The sequence below is a fragment of the Rhodnius prolixus genome, unplaced genomic scaffold (genome assembly GCF_049639745.1).
Source record: "Rhodnius prolixus isolate KJV_2025 unplaced genomic scaffold, Rpr scaffold_1, whole genome shotgun sequence".
NCBI classification, from domain to species: domain Eukaryota; kingdom Metazoa; phylum Arthropoda; class Insecta; order Hemiptera; family Reduviidae; genus Rhodnius; species Rhodnius prolixus.
In genome coordinates this window covers 16,404,804-16,425,260 of record NW_027411581.1, presented here as the reverse complement: position 1 = coordinate 16,425,260, position 20,457 = coordinate 16,404,804, and the positions used below count along the sequence as shown (strand labels likewise).

Here is a 20,457-nt window from a genome sequence, read left to right as displayed (position 1 = left end):
CTTGTAGGTAGTACTCCTTATTGATTGTTTGACCTTGTGGCAAGAATTCATGATGCACTATGCCATTAAAATCGAAGAACACAGTGAGCATAACCTTCACATTCGACCGCACTTGTCGAGCCTTTTTCGGTCTTGGCGATCCAGAATGCCTCCACTGGGACGATTGAGCCTTAGTTTCGACATCATATCCGTAAACCCATGTTTCGTCACCTGTTATAACACGTTTCAGTAGATCCGCATCGTTGTCGACTTCATTGAGTAACTCTTGAGCAACTTCCATTCTCCGCTGTTTTTGTTCGAAATTCAACAATTTTGGAACAAATTTTGCTGCCACACGTTTCATACCCAAAACATCCGAAAAAATTTCATGGCATGAGCCAATTGATATGGCAACATCATCAGCGACTTCTCTGATTGTGATTCGGCGATCGTTCATAACCATTTCTTTCACTTTTTTCACGTTTTCATCGGTTGTTGATGTGCTTGGACGTCCAGGTCGTTCGTCATCTTCAACGTTTTCGCGGCCATCTTGGAAACGCTTATACCACTCGTAAATCCTTGTTTTACTCATAGCAGACTCACCATATGCCTTTATTAACATTTCACACACTTTATTACACTTTATTTCATTTTTTACGCAAAATTTAATACAAATTCTTTGATCCATTTTTTTTAACAAACAAAAATCGCCAAGCTCGAAATACACGTCTAACCTTAACGGCTGCCACTTAAGAAGTAAACAATGAATATTACTGAAAATTTTATCGTACTTCAGGGGCATGTGTACCAACATAATAAAAAAAAAAATTTTACAATCAGACTCTCCAAACCCGCGAAATTTAAAAATTCCCGTTACTTTTTGAACACACCTCGTAAGTGAATACGATAAAAGAAGTCTTCCTGACTGGATCAACTTGAGGAGAGAAGCTGCCCACCGGCAACACTCTCGCTGGAGTTTCTTACATTACTGGAGATTGTCACGAGGCCAACAGCGTTTCAGTCGTCGTGGAGGACGATCTGGAATCGTTGTGGAGGCGAGATTTAGAACAAGGATTGGTACAGAATGGAAGAGAGTCAAAGAATTTTCTATACTTAGATTTAGATTCGTCAGTTATGTATGAGATTTTGAGATCGTTATGGAGAGTAGAGTTAGACACATAAAATGGAAAATTTGTAATCTGTCGGAGAATTTTTGATTGGAAGGACTGTATTCTTTGTGAATTGGAATGTTTGGTTGAACCCCACAGCTCAAGTCCGTAAGTCCAGATCGGTTTAAGTACACTGTTGTATATTAGTCGTTTATGTTCCAGTGGTAGTTTGGATTGTCTGCCAATTAGTCGTAACAGTAATTTGTTTCGTCGGTTGAGTTCTAGTCTTTTCAGTTTAGTGTGCGGATTCCACGTTAGTCTTTTGTCGATGTACATCCCAAGGTAGCGAACTAAATTAGCAGAAGGAAGAGGAATTGAGTTAAAATTTAAAGTGGGACAAGAATTACGACGCAGAGTAAAAGTTATCTGTTCGCACTTTTGAGTATTGAATTTGACTCTCCACTTTTTGGCCCAGGGTTCAAGTTTGTTTAGATGATATTGTAGATGAGAGGAGGCTGTAGTGGCGTCTGAGTTAGAAGAGAGAATAGCAGTATCGTCAGCGTAAGTGCAGAGCAGTGTGTTTGAGTCAGTTGGTAGGTCAGATGTGTACACAGTATAGAGAAGCGGTCCGAGAATACTTCCTTGAGGTACACCAGCCCGTGCCAGAGAGTAGTCGGAAGAGGCAGATCCACAACTTATCTTAAAGAAGCGGTCGGTACGAAATGATAGTATAATCAAGTAATAAGTTGATGGAAGAGCACTCTTTAACTTCCACAATAGTCCTGGGTGCCAGACTCGATCAAAGGCCTGAGCCACTTCGAGAAAGGCCCCACAGCATAAATTGGGACTTAGAATTTATTATTTAGACAACCTGTCATTATCAAGTTCATCACTACAATGGCTTCGAGAGTTAAATGACAACAATTCATTTTAGTTTCTTTCATAACATTTATACTTTCTGATATGTAATCTTTTTTAAGATTTCTGAAATTGTTAGTTAAGCTATTTCAATTATTAGTTAAAGTGAACCTGTAACTACTTCAGAAAGCAAATGAAAGTGCGAAATGTTTTAATTTAAATAACTAGCTAATAGTTGCATTGAAGAACATGAAATTATGTTTATATAAAGGAATTTCACACTTTAAACAATAACAGACGATTTGAAACTGTGGAGCGTCAAAATCTATAATTTTCTCAAAAGCTGCAAAATTTTATGAAGTTTGGTAAGTTCAATTAGCCATTAGTACGATTTAGCTGCACATTTTGACTCTCAGCAACTGTACAATGAAAGGAGATTTAAATAAGAAGTATGATGTCACCGCTGAAGATTTGAGTATGTTTGTAGGTCATTGCCATTGTTCTTCAGTCTAGTAGCTACTGTAAAGTGGAATTCGAGCCATTCGTTGTAGATGTGTTCTCAGTTAGTCAATTTTCTAGCCATATCATCTGCTTTGAGTTTCCACAGGGCTATTTAAGGTAAAATATTCGTTAGCGACAGTTTTTCGGTGACTTTTCACTTATTTTATATTCACAACTGATTTTGGGTAGTTCAATTTCTTTTAAGATTTGTAGATGGTAGTTTGCGTTTTCTAGAGAGTCACTGATGATTCTGATGTCTGAGAGGCTCAATGATTAAGGTTCTACAGGGTAGAAAGCGCCGAAAAGGAGACCTAAACAAAGTCAGGCTAACTAAGAGAAAATGTTTTCCAACTAACCCAATTAAAATATGTAGCTCCTTAACAAAAACTTACAGTTTAAAAAGTTAAGTATAAGGGTTGATTAAACGCCAAAAGGTACACAAATCCTACGTGACAGTTTTAATATCGCTGCATAAGTTTTAAATCTCGAATTCGCCCGGGCATTTGAGTTAATGGGTTTTATAGCATAGATGTATGGTAAACTTTGTTAGCTAACCCACCTGATTGGCAGTTGTAGGTAAGCCTACAACCTAAATTTTGATTATTTGAATTTTAGTTAACGGAATATGGAAGTCAATGTAGCTTTAGAATGGAGTTAATTTTTTAGCAAAATTTGTTTATCGTAAATGCAATGATATAATTGGAAAAATGCTATATAAGTTGTATTTATTTGATGGGCAAAAAACATCTTGATTGAGTAAATCATATTTTGCTCTGTCAAAAATTGAATAAAGTGGGCGCGAATAGTAAATTAATAAATATTTTTAAAAAGTGATCGTAATCCCGCGCATCCGGAAGAGTTCAAAGATTAGACACGGATAAAATGTTTTGTACGAAAGAGGTTCTTAAAGGGTTAAGTCGTGCCTGGGTTCGTGATAACCTTTTTTGCATCCAATGGACTGATTATTTACTTAGAGAAGGATCTCAAGTAATTTAATTTCCCTTCGCAAAGAACTCTCATTTCTTTGTTTGCAATGGTCAGTTGGATTTTTGCTGATTTGATCCAAAAAAGCTGCGTCCTTGCGAAACCCGATTTTAATCATTAAAATAGTGTTATATTGAATAATGAAAGTTAGAAAAATAAGATTGTATTTGATTTAGCTAGTTTGGTGCTATGAGCTATATACCGCAGTACAAATATGGTTATTATCCATGACCTTAAGAATTAAGAATGGATGGTAATGGAAATAGGCTTGAAGGAGTTAAGTATTTTGCAGAAAGAAGAAATTCCTGCAGAATATAGTTAAAGTGGGCGAAGATCCGAGGAGCATTTGACCGGGGGGGGAAGGATAAAGAGGGACTGTTGGCGCCACACAGAGGAGAAGTGATGGTCCAGTCCAGCATCTCGTACTGCTGCTGACCTAATAACTGTTTGCCTCTATTTTCCATCCCCTCACCACATTCACACACACACTGGCAAACAGAATTTGCAACTTCCACTTTTACCGCATCGCCTCTCTATTCTGTCAACATAATGCGCACCCTCGCCTTTTTTACAAACATCCCACATTTTATAATAGGAAAATCACAGCAAACTTAAACTAAGTATTCTTATAATATAAATTAATGTATTTTTCACTCAATGGGAGCCACCATAAGATGATCCCAAATTTATAAGATAATTATTGAAGTAAATATTTTTCTTTTCCCCTTTTATTTTGCATAATTATCACTTCGTTAGTTAATGTCATTGGTTAATGTCAAAAACTGAGGCGCTTCCTAAATAGCAGAGTGGTACGAGTTGTGGCTATTAAATAACGAGACTGATGCTGCTACAGAAGAACTATGCAGGCGCCAAATCCTAACGACCGACAGCTGTGCAGCGTAAAGCCTTCTCTTTCGATTGCAGCGTTTCACGTGTTTGTAGAGAAATCTGTCTTACCGGAACCGTCGTTTGTGTAAGAGGTGTTAGTTTCGTTTTGCCGAAAACATGATACTACGCATGTAGTAGAGCAACGAATTGTCGTAAAATTTCACATGAAACTTGGTGAAACAGCTACTGAAACTTATCTTTTATTAAAAGAAGTTTTATGGCGATGAATGTTTATCACGTGAACAAGTTTTTGAGTGGTTCAAGCGTTTCCAAGATGGCCGAGAAGACGTCGGAGATGATGACCGCCTGGGTCGCCCTTCCACGTCCAAAACGGATGAAAATATCGATTATAATTAATCAACCTTACTACCGTGAGGTGCTTGCACAACTCAGGAAAAAACGACCCGATTGGTGGAAGAACAAGTCATGGGTTCTCCATCAAGACAGCGCGCCGGCTCACCCTGCATTGCCTGTCAAGACGTTTCTAGCCAAGTACAAGATCCCAGTTTTAGGCCATCCGCCTTATTCGCCTGACCTGGCCCCACCTGACTCTTCCCTAAAGTCAAATCTGCATTAAAAGGAACATGATTTCAGTCCGTTGAAGCTGTGAAAGAAAAAACGTCACGCGTCATGCAGGAGCTCACAGAAAAAGCCTTCCAGTACTGTTTCGAACAATGGTAAATTCGCATGGAGCTTTGTAGGGATAAGGGAGGGGTTTATATTGAAGGTGATAATAACTAAATATGTATAAATTTAAAATAAAATGTTTTACAGCATCAGTCACGTTATTTAATAGCCACACCTCATATTGTGTCAAGAGTAATCGAATGCAACCCTACATACAGCAAATAAACACCACTAAAATCTTTTCTGATACAGGTTACAATATTACACTGCGATACATTTTCAATAGTAATTTTGGCATTTAGAACGCATCGCTCGCATACCGTCTAAACTTATACAACATAACTTTGATTTCAGTTTGTTTGACTTCAGCCTGAGAGTTATTCCGATTAAAATTTATTATATTAAAAGAGGGTTTTATTAATTCTTTAAATAATACATATTTCCACAGATACAATATTTATGAAGGAAGAAGGGAAAATTTCGGCCAAAGCAGAAGCACGACTGGGCCTCATATCTCTTTGTAAACGTGTGAACTATACAATTATCACTTAGTTCATTGATGTTATATTTGCTCGACCTTTAGCCGCTCTTTTTTTTAACTCACATCATAAATTTTCAAAAGTTTTTGTGAAAGCAAATTAGATAAACAATTTTAAAAATTTCAGGTTATTAATATAATATTGTTTTCCATCCAGAAACAAATCTTTCATCGATTAGAAAATCTAAACATGGCGGCTTGGTTTCTAATTCCATTAATGATTCCAACATACGACGTGTGAGTCCATCATATATTTGAATATGCGGGTGTACAACAGTAATAAGATGCCTAATGATGGAGGATTACCAACCATTTGGATAGGGATTCGAAAATTCGCCTGTCATACATTTTTTTCTCATCCCTTGCTAAGATAGAATTCTTAGCAATAAGGTACAACCCGACGGTGAGGCTGTCTGAATTCAACATCCCTAGCAGATAACTAAACCTACAAACAGTCCATCTCTTAGCAGTAGCCGGCGTCTAGCTTAACCACTACAGATCCCATTAGGTGGCATTATTTGCCAGATATTTCCTGGCTTAGAGGAAATATGGAAAATATGTTCTAGCCCAATTGTTAATGGGGGACTCTCACAACACCTGGCGAAGGTCAGTCAGGACAGAATGCTCCAGACAGAGTTTTTGAGGAGATAGTAACTCAATGATCCTTTACAGTGGTGATCATATTAATGCAAACTCGAGAGGCCAGAGATAGAGACTTCGCCCATCATTGCAGTTCGCTTGGACTTATATCTTAGTGACCATTTTCCAATCTTAGTAACGAACTCCGTCGCTAGATCTGACTTTATTTCCTGACGAAAAGTTACGGGTTAAAGTTTGTCTTCTGATTCATGCTGGCTATAGCTTTCTGCAAGTGTCTGCATGGAAAGAAGAGGGGATCTTACCCCAAAACTTATTGGAAATTTTGAATTTTTATTATGACTCCTTGACCGGTCGAAAAATAAAAAACATTTTGTCTGTAAATCACCACCGTTTTGTAACAGACAATGATAGATTAATTTAAATAGATTCTGTAGTTCAAAAAGCTACTACCACTGGTGAATTCTTCAATTAATTCAGCTGTGTCACTAGATCACAACGTAGACTGGATATTTTCTCATTGAATTTTTCATTATTCTGAAGCTGAGTGGCTAGCTAATGCTACAATGTTTTCATTCATAAAAAATAACTAATGGTTTTTAATTAATATAATTACCAAGGAATCTTAACGAACGATTACTGAGTCTTGGTTACAAACTACTGATTGATTTCAAAGAGTTCCACCCGTCTTTCTTATCTGCAGAGGATTTTTTTTTTGTAAATTATGATCACATATTCTTGTTAGGCATGTCTTCCTGAAAAAGCCTGTAATTTCTACAAGAGTGAAATCTTTGGAAAACCCTCTCTTCCTACTTTACTTTCGAGTTAGAAAGCTAAATATTTGGAGGTTCTTGGTTCAGTGCTTGAGAATACGTCCATTTTAATTGAACAGATTCACTCTTTGTTGGATGTGATTGAAATGGATTGTGATTGTGAGACATAATTGTCTTACTTCAATTCAACTTCGTATATCTTTTATCTGAAAAAGAAAATTTTTTCTAAAATGAAACATTAAATTTCTCAAACATTTAAAAATGGAAAATTTAAATAATTGTTCAAAGAAATCAAAAATCTCATTTTCTTAATAATTAAAAAAATAAAATAAAAGTCTTTTACCATTCTGTAAGTTTAGACAATGTATTGACCAATAAAATATTCCCCCCCCCCCGATAATATGAAAATGAATGGAGATGAAAAAGAATTCGTGGGCCATATAAGGGACATAGAAAGGGGGATCCGTGAAAGTAGGTTTTGGTGTCATAGGGCTCTTGTTCCCTGAATGTCCCTCCCTTCGATCGTTCTAGTTTGACTCGTTTTGCTGATTTTTAAGAGCTTTATTTCGTTTTTATTGTCGTTCTATCTTCTTTAAAAAAAAAAAAACTATAAGGTTACTGGATTGTTTATACAAATTGTCGTATAAGAGCAAGTTATCTGTATGGGGCGCCGCACCACCCACTATCTTAAAGTGGTAATACACTAGTGTTAGGTTGGCAGACCTGGCCGAGTTAGAAGGAGCGTTGAGCGGCGGCCAGGGCCCAGTGAGTGTGAGGTGAGCCAGTGAGTGCGCCCGGTAGTGAGTGTGTGCCAACACAAATATGATAACTACATCATGGATAATACTGTAATCATGAACACCACGGCACCACCAAAGGTAGGCCCTCATCAAATAATTCCTCCTTGAAAAAAAAAAATTATAAAAATTTATTTTTTTAATTTCAACCCCCCTCCCAAGCACGGATGTGGAAGTAAAAATTGCTGAGCCCATTTTATGCTTATTTAAATTTAATAAATAAATAAATTAGGAAGAAACTTAAATTTAAATCTCAAAACTGCAAAAAAATGAAAAGTATAATCTCATAATTAAGCTGGCCAAAAGTTGAAACTTTTCTGATAACTAACCTTCTCCTTACCGTTCCCAAACTATAAGGCTGTTAACCATAAATTTAACCTCACATCAGATTTGCTTCAGAAAATATTTTGTATTAGTTATGTAGACCCACTAAACTGTGCAGTCTTCATGTATAGTATACCCTCAGCGCCGTCCACCTGGGCCGCTAGTGCCGTGCCACCACGTTTTCAACCAATCTCTCTTCTCCATTCATTATTAGAATTTTATGCCTCTAAGACTACGATAATGTCGAGAAATCGAACAGTAAAATTTAATTACAAATACTTTTTTTAATCCAATAAAACTTCAATTAAAGTTCATATTATTTTTTTTTACCTTTTTTTTATTATTGTAGATAACGGAAGGAACTGCATTCTAACTTAGCAAAAAAAAAATCTAGAAAAAGTTTTATAATTTAATCTTTGATATTATACACACATACACACACACATATATATATATATATATAAAACATATATATATATATAAGATCAAAGAGAGCGCATGCCTGAAAAGCTTGCAGATGTTGAGCAAAACGACTTCCTGGGATATAGAGCACATCTCTGGACCAATCCAAGTGTTATCACTATAAATTTCTCTCAAAAAATCTTTAAAAAAACAATTTTAAGATTAAGATTATAGATATAATCCACAAAAAATTTATTAGACAGCTGGTATTAAATGAAATAAATGAATATATAACTGGTTCGTACACGACAAAAATTGTTCAACTTGCTTCTTACTTTGTACACTTAAAATAAAGAGGTTTTAATAAATAAACCGCCATAGAATTTTAAATATTAGGACCAAAATAAAATAATTCTTTAGTCTTCTTGTTTACTAAAATCTAAACGGGGACTGGACCACTTTAAGTCAGTGATTAATTTTTATCAATTTTATTTTTTTTAAATAATTAAAAAAGAAAACAAGATAGATCAAAGAAATTAAAAGGAATGTTAGGGATAGAGAAGACTTGTTAGGGATGAGGCAAGCTGGGTAGTGTCGAACTCTTTGTGTGTTCACAAGACTAGAAACTGTTAGTGATTGATGTGTTTTTGATAGTTCAGCGCGCCTTGCCTCATTTATTTCCACCACTTTAACCCTCTACCATATTCGCTCATATTATCCTTCCTCTTCCAATCACCGAACATCCTTTGAAGTCGGATTTTTTTTTCATCAGAACTAAATATTTCATAGTTCATAACAAAATTATAATACTTGACAATATTTAATGGTCATTGTACTTTGATAAGTAATCTCTTTTAAGTATTGCAAGAAGTATAACAACTAACAGTACAAAGTTAGCGAACTTCATTATTAGATTTACCAATTCCGCTTGTTGCTCATTGGTTTCAATAACTCGAGAGAACCCACGGTATTACCTCACCAAATTCCACTGAGCCTAATAACTAACTGACGTAAAAAGCTTTTTATGCAATTTTCTTGCAAATAAATAAAAAGCTAGGCTGTCCTTTGTAATTTAAATAAATTGGGAAGGAATCAGGACCTCTTTCTTTTAGGGCATACAACATCAAGAAGCTTTAGTTCCTAAAATTGCCACTTCGGAGCACTTCGTACTTAATTTGGATGAATTAAAATAAAAAAAACTATCACTAAATCCAGAGATTCCTAAAGACAAATTTCTAAAAATTTGAATTATCTGAAATTTTCCATTTTTCAGCGGTGCAAACTTCAGCTATGTTGTAAACTTTAAATCTGCTGCTTAGTAATATTTCTGCTTGCCAGCGTTAAAAAAAGAAGCATAAAATTCTGAATATAAAACATCTCCTGAAAATATAATAAACCCATTTACTTTTATTAAAGTTGTTGAAATTATATCCTTAGTACCTGTAATTGTAAAATGTCAGGATAAAATTTCAAAAGTCATCTTATTCCGTAAACAAATGGGGAAATATATCTTTTATTCAGAATTTTTGGAAACAAACACAAGGGATTTTACAATTGGTTCGGTTTAGTTTGAATGCTAAATATCAGATAACTATTGTTTAAAGAATAGAAACTTATTATGAATCATTGGACACAGCATGTCAGGCCTTGATTCCGACTCAGCTGGGCTAATGAGAGAGTCCATTATTGCAACCAATCAGATAAATGAATGTTTATTCACGATTTCTTTTATTAAATTTTGTTTCTCCATTCCCCCTCAGCTTTTTGCGGCTGGAGATAAATCAGTTTCTATATTATTACTCTGTTCTCTCTTCAGATCGCATAAATTATTATCATTATTATTATTTATTTGTTTTTATTATGATTAAAGGCGCGTCAGCATCTGAGGTTATTGGCGCCCGGAGCATTTTTGAGAGCACTTCCGGCCTCTGGATAGTGTTCTCTTGTTACAGACTACACTGTTCATCACTGTACAGTGAGCTATAAGAAGGGAGAGAAAATATGAGGGCCAGCTGGATTCGAACCGAGGATCTCCGCGTGGGAATCCAATACGCTAACCTCATAGCTAATCTCTTCCTTCAATTATTATTATTATTATGAAAAGTTGATTGGTGAAAGCAGTGATGATTCCTTAGTTCCTTCACGTTACCTCAAGTAAGCTGCCAGACCAAGAATTTGTACTTCAAATGTATTCCTTTACACGGGTCATTTATTTATTTATAATGGACTTTCTACCACAGTAGATATCTCTTGTAAGCAAATAGAATTCAAGATCTCGAAACCACTCCTGCAATAATTGAAACTCTATAAGAATATTAGAGAACATGCTTACTTTTTCACATCGTTTGAGGAGTTTAAGGTGAATGAAAAATTCAAAAGAACTTCAAGTATGTGAAATGCCATAAAGATGTTCTATCTTATACTTGAACTGTATAGTGTGGTGAAATTGTAGCTTTGGAGCGCAAAGCAGAATCTAGAGATAGAGCTGAAAGCGTAGATTCTCTCTTTCCAAAAAAAAAAAAAATGATAGATTTCAATTATTCTGATAAGAAACAACATTCGAACTTATACTCAAAAGTCACATGCAATGGTGGCTTCTACACAGGGTGGCCCTAACTTAATAAACTTTATTGCTACACTTCTGGCTAAACAATATGAAACTTTCAATACTATTTCTTTTTCTCATTTTTCAATTGTGAATGCAAAATAATTGTTTTCGAATTTTAATTTTTTTTACTGGTTGTAACGAATTATTAGGCATTAGACATTACTCTGAATAATGTAATGCCTATTTTTTCAGGCCGGCTTTATGTCCAACTATCAAATTAGGTGTCGTGGACGGAGACGATTAACTAACATCTTTTACTATAAATTTAACCATTAAAGGTATAGACTGGGAATATAGCCTAGTACCGCAATACATCTTAGCTTTGCGGGCCTCGCGGTGCTCCAATCTTGATAAGATACTTTCATCTTTTATTAATTATTGTCTAAGTACCACATCTTTTGTTACGTTAAATTGTTGTTGCTGTCCGTTTTTGGGAGAGGCAGGATTCTTGTCTTCATTATCCTGTGCAATAAATTTTTTTTGTGTGAATACACTACGTCTAGCCTAGAGTGCAGAAGCTACGTCAACTACTTACTTAAAGGCTCCAGTCTATGAATATAACCCTCTTTTTAAGATTTCTTATAAGATGAGATCTTCTCTAAAATAAGAGATGAAATAACCTGCCTCATATTTTTTGGTCATTGATCGGTTTCGGATGTTCACCTTGATGATACGATCTCACGAACTGTGATAATAGCATCGACGATTATCTTTAAACCATGCATCGCTCAAAGAAATACTAAGGCAGCACACCGTGAAAATCCAGTTTTCGAGAAAAACCATATAAAGATCCCAAATATTCTAATTTTCCTTCTATTATCATTAATTGTGAATATTAATCTGTAATTGTAATTGTGTTGACAATTATCTCCAATTTGAGGCCTTCCCAAGAAAATATTAAAATGAGGATCAAAAAAACAAAAACAAAAAACGAATTCTAAATGGCTCAAAACTACGAGCAGTGGCGTTTTTTTAAATAAGTGAAACAGTTCAAAAAACCTTAATTAGAAATACGGATTCTGTATAACTAAATCTTTAGAGTATAAAACTTAATTTTTCTCGTCACAAAATAAAAATAGAAATTATTACATTTACTTTGTTTTTTAGTGTTATTTGATTAGTAAGGTTGTTTAAAATTCTTTTATGACAGAGTACATCACTTTATCACTTTAATTTTTATTATAAGAGCACGTACTGCAACCATGACTTTTCACCATTCGGTTTCCTCGAAATTCATATCCTTTCACTCTGATGTTCACCGTCCTCTCTCGCCTCTCCATCCACTCCTTCTCGTCACCCTGAGTGGGTGAGTTTGCAATAAAAAGTATTTGATAAAGCAAATTACCTCTAAACAAATGAACAAACGCGGAAAGCTTAACATTCAATACCATTTAGAACTACGATTACTTACTCAGCTAACTCAAAGTTTGAAAAGCTAATCAAGTAGGCACTTTACTAAGTTCTTTCTTTATCAATTTCTCGCATTTTTTTTTGTTTTTTGAAAATGTAACCAACAAGATTTTTAATCCTTGCATTCTAACTAAACGCGCTTAAGTCCTGTCAATTTTATTCAAGAAATCCAATTAAAAGTTTTGTTTAGTCTAAAGGAATTTCAATGTTAGGCTCGTGACAGAAGAAGCTTCTTTCTATTAGAAGGAGGAGGAAGGGAACAAAAACTATTTAGTCGCTTTGTTAGGGAATAAATAGGTAAAGGTTAACCTGAATTGTTCAAGTGATGTTGAAAACTATTTTAAAGGCAAAACATAAGCCCTCTACAAACCTAACCATCCATAAAATTATTTACAATGTACACAGGTTTGGTAAAATTCTGTTTTCTAGACATTTAGTCAATTTACAATAATTATATAAGTGCTAAGCCTTATCAAAAATGTTATTTTTATAAGCAATTTTAGATCATTAAACTTCCTGGGCAAAGAAGTGGAGGATTAAAATTAACTCACAGAAATGCCAGCATGCCACGTTTACTCTCCGGCGGGGCTTCTGTCCACCTGTCCTCTTCAACAGCATTCCTCTCCCTTGTGTAGATCTGGTTCGCTACCTTGGGCTCTACATAGACAAACGACTCACACGGAACCCACACACTAGACTTAAAAGACAAGCAATGACAAAACGTGCGAAACTGCTCTACAGACTACTTGGACGACGCTCCAAATTGCCCATAGAACTCAAACGCTTAATATACAGTACTATTCTCAAACCTATGTGGACTACAACGGATTAGAGCTGTGGGGTTCAGCCAAACCTACAAACATACGGACAGTACAAACATTTCAGTCAAAACTCCTCCGACAGATAGCTGACGCTCCTTTCTACGAGACTAACCTCACTCTTCACAACGACCCTTCATAGACCAACTCGCCAAGACTAAATACCAAAAATTCCATACTACTCTCTCGACTAGCTCTAATCCTCTTGTACAGTCTCTCGCTTCCTCTGACATTCCTAATACTCCTCGCCGACTGAATCGCCAGCGGCCCCGCGACTTCCTTGTAGGCTGAGGACCTAAATCATTATTCTCTTATCTCTGCTAGGATAGTTTCTCTCCTCCTGCTCTCCTCCCGCACCAGTTCATCATACTCTCCATATTTACTGATTGTATGCAGATTGTAAATTACAAAAAAAATAAAATATCATTAAACTACTTTTTTGAATGAGTAATGGCATTGGCCACAAAAGAAGTGCTATTCTATCCAATTATTTTGAGACATAAATTGACCTTTTTTTACCGAATTTGTTGAACCTAAAATCTGGTAGAAAAAAATATCAAAATTACAAAATACTATCGGCCAACGAAGGACTCAATTTTTCGAAATAAACCTGTGAAGAGATTCATCATTTCTGCTTATTCTTCAGAAGTAAAAAAAAATGAAGCGCAACTTTGCTTATTAACTAGTTTCAATCGCATTTAAACTTTAAATTTTAATGGTTTCTAAGTAATTCTGTGCTTTAGGTTACAAATTGTTTAGCATTTGCCCCAACTAAACAGTCCTTGTTGTCAAAAGTAGAGCAACAATACAAAAAAGTAACCCAAACCAGTGTGTGTTACAATGTTAATCCAGAAATACCATTGCGTTGTTACGTAGCGACCGCTAAGAGAAAGTTGCGTCAATTTATTTTGTAATTAAATAAATTTGTCCAAAAGGGGGGGGGGTGAAATAAATAAATAAATTGAAATTAAACTTTTATTTACTAGCCATAAAAGTCGCACACAGCTGTGTGAAAATTGATATCTGATTAGTAGGAAGTGAAATTAATTTGCGTGCGGCGATAATTTAAGTTGATCAATACAAAGTAAACAAGAGAAAAAAGACGAACGAAAATATCGCGAAACAACTTTAGCGTCACGAATTGTAGGTGTTTTCCATATTTATGTTTCTGATCGTGCGACTTATCTACATAAAAATTATACACATTAGGTAGATCTTTTAGTGCGAACTAACTATAAAATCTGACAAGTATTTAGGGAGTTACTGATTGGCTCTAATCTATACTCGTATAATTGTGACATTGATTTTGTTATCAATTACTCTGATTACTCTCCTTTAATGTTCATTGTCCTTATTTTATACATCTTACATCAATTCTTCATTATTGAAATTTTCTGATCAATTCCTTGCAGGGCCTTCCCCGGTTTACCACTTATTTCTTGCATCCATGCAGTAATTGCAGTTTAATTTCTCAAATATACATTTTCATCTCCAATTCAGAATAGATAGAAATTGTTTATATCGAATCGAACTTTCATTAATTAATATTTTTTACTATCAAAATACTTAAAATTTGAATAGAATAAAAACTGCCTAAATTTTTACTATTCAAAAGAAGATTAATCAGAAGAAAAGTTCTTCTAGATTACAATTTACGTAGGCAATTGAACTTAGTATAATTTTAGTCATTGCAGCGTATTAAATCTCATACTCCATCTTCCATATGACATAGATATCTCTAAATACTCGTAATTACAATGTATCCAAAAGCGAGTCCCACATTTACAGAAAAAAAAACTTACAGAATCATTCATGCAGCTCGTTAAATCCTTACGCAGCTCGTCAAGTCCTTACGCAGCTCGTCAAGTCCTTACGCAGCTCGTTAAGTCTTTACGCAGCTAGTTAAGTCCTTACGCAGCCTCTCATTCTGAAAACCCCGCGATATTTAAAATTTCCCAATAACGGCTAACTGGCCTCCTTATTCTAAACCAGAGAAGTTCCATCCTGGTTCCTACCATCACACTAAGACTTGACCCTGTGGCTAATGCCTTAGATTTATGATATACATAGTATGCATACTTTTTTTTCGGCTGCTTTTAACAACCTGGGACCGTATGCCGGAAGTCATACATGTGATTTTGTAAATAATTAACAGATTAAAAAATAACAGGTCAAATTATTAAATTAACACACATTTTAGGTGGGTTTCCGTTCACCGAGTAATGAACGGATTCAAATAGCAACCATTCCCATAAATTTCTCCTAATAGCAAATTACATTTAATTCTGAGGTAAACTAATCGAAATTTATCGCAGCCATCGGCCCTTAACTATTGCACTCTACCTGCTCAATCAGTTGGAAATCTTCTAAGTCCTTCTAATCATAGCTGACGAATTTTTATGTGAGTAGATAAGTTTCTTGAAATATTTTGTTCAAAATAATTTTCGATAATAATGGGCTTAAACGATAATTTTTAATTTTGTAAAGCTTTTCATAGCTTTTTTTTTTCTCATATCGAGCTTTATGATATAAATAAATCTAAATACAAACGACGCCGTTTGTAACACCGTTTGTTGCGCCGTTTAAAAAGGGGTATTTAGGTAAAGGGGAGTGGTGAGAACATTGGCAATTTGACTGACGTCACCCGTAGCTGGTTGGTCGTCATGACAACTATATGCCAGTAGGACGCTGCCACCATTAAGCCTATTATTTACGAGAATGGTTTGTTAGTTCTAATTCTGGCGGTTATCTATAAAAAGTGTCCTATCTGTACACAATCTGTAACACAGATAATAATGAATGGAAGCGGCTTTATTGTGACGCAACATTTAACTTGCTTGCAAGTTGTTTAGTAGACAACGAAGGATCAGTAGTCAGAAATAGTCATTCATATTTTAATCATTAAATAAATTTATTCTTGTCGCCCAAGTAAATAAAATTATTTAATTAAGAGGAAGCCGTGATAAGTGTTCGCCGTGCTATCCTGACATGGCGCTAGTGATATTTACTGTCGATGCGACAGAAAAACATTGACATAAAATATCAAATAATAAAAAGTTATAAAAAAATTTGCTTACCCCCCCTTTACTGAGCGTAAAAGAAACAATCAGAAAGTTCCTTTTCATAACATTGACATGAGCCCGTTTTCTTCTGTAAAAGAAGGAGCATCATTTATACCAATAGCTGAAAAAGTTGGACACAGTTAAAAGACAGTTTTATGTTACCGTCAATATTTCTTTTGAACTAGCTCTGAATTCTGATTTATTATACTTTTTTGAACTTATTTTATGAAGGAAGGACAACAGTTTTGGTACTTTATTTAACTTAACTTCGAGTTTTGGATTGAAATATTTTGTTTCAACGAGACCTGACTTGTATCTGGAACTACATAATGATTTAAATAATTTAAACTGGAATTTTAGTGATTCTCATGTCATAATCTGAGGCGACTGGAATGCGAGGTTGGTTCATTAAATTGTCTTTTGTTTTACTAATAATCACAAATCTAGGGATGAAATAATGAATAAAAGGGGAGAAAATTTTAATTATTTAATGGATAGTTCAGGTGTAATATTGGGTAATGGAAGGTCGGTTACCTAGCGATACACGTATTAAATAAATTTCTCTAGGTCATAATATCAATTATGTACATATGTACATCCGTACATACTATGTCATAGTACTGGTTTCGATATCGTTTTCCTGCTCTTAAATTTTGTCAATGATTTCCAAATTTTACATATCTATTATATGTCTGACTATGCAACAGTCTAAGTATCTGAAATTGAGAATTTCGATAGATACTCAACTGCACAAAGTGCAACTCTTACATTGTGTATAAATATACTTAATCTAAATATCTATGGGTGTTTTTCAACGTTGCGCTTTTTCGTGCAGTTTTTGATGATCAACCCTTATACAACTGTCCTACCGGACAGTTTTAATTGCTTCTCATCGCTCTTATTCTTAAATATTCTATATTCTAAATTTCATTTTGTATTCAAACAACTTCTGACAGAAGGTGGTCTGTTTAAACAAAAAGCTAAAAGGTCCATGTCAATAAGCAATGGTTAGAAAGTAGATATAGTGCAAAAAAAATACGTCATCCACTATGAGTTTTTTGCGACACTCCGCATGCATGTCTTTAAATCCATTTTCAAATGGTAACCTTATTAGAAGGTTTAAAATGAATTAAGAGTAACTTTAAAGGTAAAATTAAAACGAAATTGAGTTGCGTCAAGGCACCCAATGATTTTGATCAACGATTAAAAAGTTTCAATTTAAGTCTCTTAATAAGAACTTAATTTCCACTAAACAACGGGAAGATTTTTTTGAATATTCAGCCCTATGAAGGGATAATAAAGAAATTAATATTCCAATCAATCATAATCCTGAGCTTTGGATAAATTAATCAAATCGTACTGAGCACAAGAATTCTACCGGCCTAGACCTTGTTGCTATTGAATGCCACGAAAGCATGAACGATCTACATATTTCAAAACATGTTGCATAAAATATGGCGCGATGAATGTTTCTCGACAAGCTGGACTCAAAGTAAGATGATAATGCTTTATAAAAAAGGTTCGAAAACTGATTCTAATAATTATAGAGGCATATCTCAATATTAAATAGCATAGTAAACTTTGTCTCTATTTTTATTTATATGTTAATAGCTTGGGCAGAAAAACGAGAACTTAGCATCGTCTGTGCAAATATACATTTATATAAATGGTAAAATTTTTAAATCTGATAATAAAGTTATATGACGCAGCCTCATTTATTGTAGAGGATGGAATTCACCGCTCTAAGGCTATCAGGGTGTCTTTCAGGGAGTATCTCAAGCCATCTCCTTTTTATATTATTCTTATCTGATACTGATGACTCCTCCAGGGGTAAAAATACTGAAGGTATTCTAATTAGTAGCACTAAAGATGTCCTTAGTTTCCTTTATGAGGACGATCTTGTTATCTGTACTAATAACTAGAGCGATACTCAGTAGAACTTGAAGTTGCTGGAAGAATACGTACTACAGTCTTCTTTGATGGTCATTAAAGATAAATCGATAAGTACTTCCATTCCATAAAGGCGGAGAATTGGGCAGAAAAAACAATTTTGTCTATAATAATTAAATTTTACAGGTTACTAACACATTTACCTACCTGGGAGTAGTACCCTTGTCATCATCAGACAAATTTGCCAGAGCTAGTAAGTATTTCCTGTCTAAATGCGCATCAGAAAACTCTGTGGTAAGGAAAACTTTACTCGCGAGCAAGTCAGACACCTGGGAATCCAAAACTAAATTATTTTAATCAATCTCAGAAAGTACATTATTTTATTTATCGGAAATCAGGAGTCCAGGTTATTCCGACCTGGTGGAAAAAGGTGAACTACGTTTTTTCTAAACACTTCTTCAACTATCTAATCTATCAACAATGTAATCTTCAACTATCTTTGAATTATTTAGTGCGATAAGAATGTGGTTTAATACACCTGCAATTAATAAATTTTAACGTATGATCAATGGAGGCTCTTTCTTTTAAATATGCCAGACGATAATTTAGCCATAATATGCTCTCATCGGCGAAATTAATAATTTACCTTTTAACTGGACTCTGTATTTACGGAAGTATTTAACAATTATTGGAGCTGAGACCATCTGGCTCATTCAGAATCCGCAGATAAACAAAACAAATCATTATCATTTATTGGATTTATTCATTTATAATCACCTTCTTTGTAAAGATGTGGATTAAGTGAAAAACACTGATTATAATATATTTATTAGAGATATTTGCACAGTTGGTCGGGGAGAGACGTACATAACTTGCAAACTTAGTATAAATAAATTAATAAATAGGAAACTTAAGCCGGAATTCACATTTATTCCACAGTTTTTGAACTTATTCTTTCAAGGAAGGACGACACTGTCTGTAAGATCCAAGCTTGCTGTTGTAAAAGCTTATTTAAGATTGAAAATAGTAAACGTAAGCCGGAATTCACATTTATTCTACAGTTTTTGAACTTATTCTTGCAAGGAAGGACGACACTGTTTGTAAGATCCAAGCTTGCTGTTGTAAAAGCTTATTTGAGATTGAAAATAGTAAACGTAAGCCGGAATTCACATTTATTCCACAGTTTTTGAACTTATTCTTTCAAGGAAGGACGACAGTGTCTGTAAGATCCAAGCTTGCTATTGTAAAAGCTCATTTGAGATTGAAAATAGTAAACGTAAGCCGGAATTCACATTTATTCCACAGTTTTTGAACTTATTCTTTCAAGGAAGGACGACACTGTCTGTAAAATCCAAGCTTGCTGTTGTAAAAGCTTATTTGAGATTGAAAATAGTAAACGTAAGCCGGAATTCACATTTATTCCACAGTTTTTGAACTTATTCTTTCAAGGAAGGACGACACTGTCTGTAAGATCCAAGCTTGCTGTTGTAAAAGCTTATTTGAGATTGAAAATAGTAAACGTAAGCCGGAATTCACATTTATTCCACAGTTTTTGAACTTATTCTTGCAAGGAAGGACGACACTGTTTGTAAGATCCAAGCTTGCTGTTGTAAAAGCTTATTTGAGATTGAAAATAGTAAACGTAAGCCGGAATTCACATTTACTCCACAGTTTTTGAACTTATTCTTTCAAGGAAGGACGACAGTGTCTGTAAGATCCAAGCTTGCTGTTGTAAAAGCTTATTTGAGATTGAAAATAGTAAACGTAAGCCGGAATTCACATTTATTCCACAGTTTTTGAACTTATTCTTGCAAGGAAGGACGACACTGTTTGTAAGATCCAAGCTTGCTGTTGTAAAAGCGTATTTGAGATTGAAAATAGTAAACGTAAGCCGGAATTCACATTTATTCCACAGTTTTTGAACTTATTCTTTCAAGGAAGGACGACAGTGTCTGTAAGATCCAAGCTTGCTATTGTAAAAGCTTATTTGAGATTGAAAATAGTAAACGTAAGCCGGAATTCACATTTATTCCACAGTTTTTGAACTTATTCTTTCAAGGAAGGACGACACTGTCTGTAAGATCCAAGCTTGCTGTTGTAAAAGCTTATTTGAGATTAAAAATAGTAAACGTAAGCCGGAATTCACATTTATTCCACAGTTTTTGAACTTATTCTTTCAAGGAAGGACGACAGTGTCTGTAAGATCCAAGCTTGCTGTTGTAAAAGCTTATTAGAGATTGAAAATAGTAAACGTAAGCCGGAATTCACATTTATTCCACAGTTTTTGAACTT

The 20,457-nt window shown here is 34.7% G+C and overlaps 1 protein-coding gene across 28 annotated transcripts in view; it reads left to right on the top strand.

Moving 5' to 3' along the window:
- The window catches only part of cac (calcium voltage-gated channel subunit cacophony), a 264,871-nt gene that overhangs the window by 113,096 nt on the left and 131,318 nt on the right, over positions 1-20,457 (top strand). Inside the window, exon 1 of one of the 28 annotated variants that reach the window (XM_074130789.1) lies at positions 7,574-7,732. The exons of the other annotated variants lie outside the window; for them this stretch is intronic. The gene's annotated coding sequence lies outside the window, so the exon portion shown is untranslated. Of the gene's footprint in view, positions 1-7,573; positions 7,733-20,457 lie in introns of those variants that run through there. 28 annotated transcript variants of the gene reach the window in all.